This window comes from Dipodomys spectabilis, unplaced genomic scaffold (genome assembly GCF_019054845.1).
Source record: "Dipodomys spectabilis isolate Male_0828 unplaced genomic scaffold, ASM1905484v1 ptg000276l, whole genome shotgun sequence".
NCBI lineage: Eukaryota > Metazoa > Chordata > Mammalia > Rodentia > Heteromyidae > Dipodomys > Dipodomys spectabilis.
Window position 1 is genome coordinate 4,665,907 of NW_024870953.1, and position 5,417 is coordinate 4,671,323.

Below are 5,417 nucleotides of genomic sequence, written 5' to 3' on the forward strand. Positions count from 1 at the left end.
CATGTGTTCTCTTGGCCACTGAAAAGAAGTGGGGTCTCTGAAAGGAAACTTGTATGGTGATCTCTGACTGCCTTGGTCCATACAGCACAGAACCACTTTCCCATCCCTTTAATGATTTTGACATGCTCCATGCTATTTGTGCTGAACTGCTCTCAATGTTTAAAAATGTAGAGGTCACAACTGGATGGTGTGTGGATAGCTGTCCATGCTTGGGCATGAGTCCCCTTTCCAGGCAGGGCCCATAACTCCATGCTAGGAAAGTGAGAAGATGATTAGCTGGCTTATATCTGTGTAGTCTGAATGACCCCAGTAGGCATTGAGGCCTCATCTTCTTGTCCAAGGCCCCTCAGCATATTGATAAAGACTGGTTCACTATGGCCAGTCATCATCAAAATGCTTAGCTGTTCCTGGGCATTATCTCCAGCATCTCACCCACTTCTAGCAACTTCCATTCTTTCAAGGTCTTGCCAATTCTCCTCCTTGTGTTCTCAGGTAAAATGCTGCTGTCAGTGAGTAAAGAGCTGAGGACAAGGAAGCAGGTACCATAGAGAAAGTGAAAACTGGAGCCTCTTCCATGGTGAGAAGATAATGCAGCCTGCAACTATAGAATAGTGAAAGAGTTAAGATGGTTGTGCACAGTTTGTGCACAAAAATTCCAGACTTATTATGCCCTGTTCAGAGTTTCAGTCAATAATCTTCTGTAACAAAGGCATCACAACTTCTGTGCCATTCTGGGTCTTGCACTCAGGAAATGGACACTATCCCTGAAGTTTATTTTTTCCCTTTAAGGCTACTGCTTTACCACTGGAGCCACAAATCTACTTCTAGATTTATTTTTATTTACTTTTTATTTTTTTATTTTTATTTTTGTGCACATACTGTACAGAGGGGTTACAATTACAAGGGCAAGATAATGAGTACATGTCTTATCAAGCATTACATCCTCCTGCTTTGTTTACCCTTCTTGTACATAATTGGAGGTAAAAGTCGTACAGGCTTTCCTGCCCAAGTTGGCTTCAATCACTGATCCTCAGCTTCATGAATAGCTAGGATTTCAGGCGTGGCCGATGAGCCTGGCAGCAACTCTCTTCCTTTTTTATTTTCTTTTCTATATTTTCTTTGTCAGTTATGGGTCTGAATTCTGGGCTTGGGCACTGTCCCTCATCTCTTCAGCTCAAAGCTAGTGATCTATCACTTGAGCCACAGAGTGACTTCCAGGTTTCTTTCTGCTTATGTGGTACAGAGGAATTGAATCCAGGGCCTTATGTATGCAAGGCAAGCACTCTACCACTGAGCCACCTTCCCAGCCTCATCTTTCCTTTACTTAAAAAAAGTATTATTAGGAAGATGATGTTCAGAGTGTTAACAGTTAAGTAAGTTGGATGAAACTGTCATCAGGTAAAGAATACATTTTGGGGGGACAATTACACCCCTTCCCTTGCTCTCAGTTTATCTCTCTCACTAATCACTTTTTTCGTGGTTAACTGGAGATGAGAGTCTCCCAGACTTTGCTGTCCAGGGTGACTTTGAAACACAATGTTCAGACATGATTATACTGATGAGCTAGGATTACAGGTTGAGCCTGAAAGACAGGATGACTGTTCTGAAGGTTGTTCTATATTGGCTATAGGGCTTTTGGCCTGAATGGATTTAGGCAGTGAATGCCAGGTCACTCATCTGGAAGCATGTGTCCCTTTTTAAACCTGACTGTCTCTCAGAACAGATAGGTGATTCTTTCACAGCAAGAACCAGTGTGTACTAGTACAAAGGAGGTCCTCATTGTATTTGTCTTATTCAAAAAATATTGGGTTGCTTATATTATCAACATTTTTGCTTTCTTAAGAACATTTTATTGTGAGATTGCAATAACTACAGATTCATAATGGCCTAGGAATACATGTCTTTTATCAGCTTTAATATCTAAGCCACATAGCAGCTCCAAATCATGTTTTGTTGATCTTAAAGTCATTCTTGGATATTACTTTTTATTAGTAATGATATTATTAATATAAGTATTAAAATTCTTCAAACATATTTCTCTTATTAGATGAATCCTTACAGTGACATTGAAAGCATCTTCTGGAGCAGCATTGGAAAAGATACTTGGTTAATACTAAGAATGAAGGATGGGAAGTGTGAAAACCAGAACTAAGAGACTTACCAGTGTGACTGGGAAACATCTTCCACAGAGCAGAATCTCAGACTTCTGGAGGCATGTCAGTTTGAGAACAGGTCTTCAACCAGTACATGTGACCACATGGGTTAGTCTCAATGTTGCCACATAGATATTATTTTGATTCTTATTAAAAGTCTCATGTCAGATGGGCTTTCACATACCCAGATTTATGAAAGTTTATTGTCTTCTTTGCTTCAATATTACTTCATACTTTTCTATTGAGTGCAATTTTTCTTTTAAAACATGAAAACTCAACACCATCTCTTGGACTGAGGCATTTCCTGTCTCCCTGTGAATTGGTCTGTTATTTAAGAGGCTTCCTGACAGGTGCCAGTGCCTCACTCTTTTAATACTAGCTACTCTGGAGGGTAGGATCTGAAGATCACAGTTGAAGCCTCCTGGGTATGAAAGTCCATCAAACTCTCATTTCCAATCAACTACCAAAAAAGCCAGCAGTGGAGCTGTGGCTGAGCTGTTACAGCACTAGCCTGGAGCAAAAAAGGCATAAGGTCTGGCAGCACCCAGCCTATGCCTGGGCCCCAGACCACCCTTCAGGAACACACACACACACACACACACACACACACACACACACACACACACACACACACACATACACAATCACACACACACACACATAAGTGGCTTCCTGCCAGACTTGTCCATTTGGTCCCTGAAATTGTTGTAGACCTCTTTTCAAATGGATGTGCCCTTCCAGTAATGTGCAAATTGACAATAAGTCACCTATAGGTCCATTGGTTCCGGTTGTGTACATTGTATCCCACTTCCTCTGCTCCTTTTCTGAGGTGAGTCTTGTAGCTCAACACAGCTGTCCATACACTTCAAGATGCTACTTATGGTCTCAGGGCCTGCATTCACACTCCAAATGGAAAAATAAAAAATGACCTGAGACCCTCTGCTTACTTTGAGGACCAGCTATCCAAGCAATTGCAGTTCCCTATGAATGACATACTAGAATCCAGACACAGGGTGTTCAGAGTAGAAAGAAGTGAGGTGTGTGGGGCTTGAGTTGGTCTAAGGAACAGCAGAGAATGGAGGAAGACAGAGGAACAGGGAAAAGACAATCTATTTTCCCATGTTTCCTTGCAGTTCCTGATCCACAGTATAACGTTGCTAATTGCTATGCTGTGTATATGTGTGTGTGAGTGTTTGTGTGTGTGTGTGTGTGTGTGTGTGTGTGTGTGTGTGTGTGTGTGTGTGTGTCAGTGAATGTCTGTATGTGTACAGTGGTTCTGGGCCTTGAATTCAGGCGCTTCACACTGGCAAGGCAGGGTGAATGTGAGCAAGTACATCATATGCATTTATGGAATTAACTCCATCAAACCTCTCACTATGTACAACTAGTATATACTAATGAAAGTGAAAAAATGATTAAGCAATGCTCAAACTCCTTCATAAGCTATTTAGAGATAACTTCAGAAAGGGTATCAGAAAGCATGGTTGGTAGGGGATATGAAAACAGCTGTAGTTAAAACTATGGGATTATTCAAGCCAGGTTGTGGTGGCTCATGCTTGTACTCATAGATACTCAGGAGGCTGAGATCTAAGGATCATTACTTGAAACCTGCGTAGGCTGGAAAGTTATGACATTCTATATAAAATATACTACTCAGAAAAAGCTCAAAGTGTTGCTATGAGGCTCAAGTGGTAGAGTGCCCAGTATTCAAATCACAGGAGTGGCAAAAAAAAAGAAATAGTCCAAACTTAATATATCTAGGGAGTTTTAGGTTAATGTTCTATAAAAACAAGTTACTATATTTTGGGGTTAATTTGTTGTTATTTTAAATATATAAGTTTTTGGATTCCTTTGTATATTCTTCCCCCTATGATATATCAACTTTTGTCACTGTACTTGACTTTGATACTTTGCCTCTTTTATATACATTTTTCTAATTTGGGGAGGGGAAGGGAAATAACAAAATGCTGAAACAAGGACACAGGATGACCTGTTGCAACAATGATACCCATAAGACAGTATGTGGCAAAGTAACGTTACATCTTCGGGTGGGGATGGGAGGAGGGGGTGGTAAGGGATAGCAGAAAAAAAAACAGGGAAGGGGTAACAATGCTTGACCAGAAATGTACTCATTGCCTTATTCATGCAACTGTAGCCCTTCTATAGAATCTTTACAATAAAATAAAATTTAAAAAAAATGAAAAATAACTAGTTACAGCTAAAGTAGGAAAGGAAAAATCCTTTCACACATTGGCCTGTGGCAACAGAAATTAGAAATACAAAGTCAATAGATATTAATTGCAAACCTTCCACAGATTAATGCCCATAGCTACTTCACCCTCCTTGTACCCAGGAGAAAGTCAAAAGAAATCAGTACAAGCCTCCTATCCTATGAAAGTCTACTCAATTCCTGTACCATCTGTAGGACATCAGATGGAAAAAGTTAACATTCCTTCCAAAAGGGTCTCAAATGAACCTTAAATCCATAGCCTCCTACTGTCCTGATTTAAATCTTATTTTCCTTCCCAACTACAAATACATATAAACTTGTGGAGGGTTCTAGAGAGATGGACAAAGACTTATAAAACATATATTATGTTTCACATATGTAGAAAACTAAAACTAGATCCTTATATAACACCTTGCAACCAAATCAACTCCAAATGGATCAAAGACCTTGGAGTCATAGCAGATACCCTGAAGACATTACAGAAAGGAAGCGGAGAAACTCTAAGGCTCTTTGGGACATGCCGAAAGTTTCTTAATAAAGACCCAGAAACACATCAAATTAAACAAAGCTTGGACAAATGGGATTGCATCAAACTGCAGAGCTTCTTCATGACAAAGGACATAGCTAGCAAGATCAATAGAAAGCCAAAAGACTGGGAGAAGATTTTCACTAGCAATAAAATGGTCAAGGGTTTCATATCTAAAATATATTTAGAATTCAAAAAATTGAATCCCCCAAAAACAAATCCTCAAAGAAAAAGCTGCCAGATAAATAAGTGGGCTAAAGACTTAAAGAGAAATTTCTCTGAAGAGGCAATATGAATGGCCAACAGACACATGAAGAAATGCTCAACTTTTCCAGCCATAAAACAAATGCAAATCAAAACAACATTAAGATACCACCTCACCCCATTTCGAATGGCTATAATCAAGAAATCTAATAATAACAGATGCTGGAGGGGATGTGTTCAAAAGGGAACCCTACTGCATTGTTGGTGGGAGTGTAAACTTGTTCAACCACTTTGGAAAGCAATA